The sequence below is a fragment of the Penaeus monodon genome, chromosome 21, assembly GCF_015228065.2.
Source record: "Penaeus monodon isolate SGIC_2016 chromosome 21, NSTDA_Pmon_1, whole genome shotgun sequence".
NCBI lineage: Eukaryota > Metazoa > Arthropoda > Malacostraca > Decapoda > Penaeidae > Penaeus > Penaeus monodon.
The window spans coordinates 33,176,129-33,176,588 of NC_051406.1; positions in this window are offsets into that span (position 1 = coordinate 33,176,129).

The window sequence follows — 460 nt, forward strand, 5'->3', positions numbered from 1 at the left end:
TATTTTTACTCGAACTTTTCATGAATAAACCTCGATCGTTCGCTCAGGCCATAACTCAGCAAAAATTCCGGGGTAATTTTTTTTTCTCTCTCTTTCCAACCAGGCAAATTTCAGCGACCGTATTTACGCGATATCACAACCTTTTCCCTTTTTTTTTAACGATATAATAACAGCCAAAACACAACAGCCACAATGAGGGTCCGATAATCTCGTCTTTTCCCGCCATGGTCTTTGCTACTCCTTTCTGAAAGAAATTTCAAATATTTATTATCGCTTTCATATTCATGCTTTCATGCTATCGTCCTTTTGCGCTGGTTGAATTTATTACCCTATCGCGGGGAGCGCCGACCCCGAATTAGAGGCTCGTTCTTGGGTATTTCGCAAACCAATTTACTCCAGCGGTCCCTATGAGAAAGGAAAAAAGGAGAACTTCGCGCTCTCTAATTTCTTGACTTTGTCA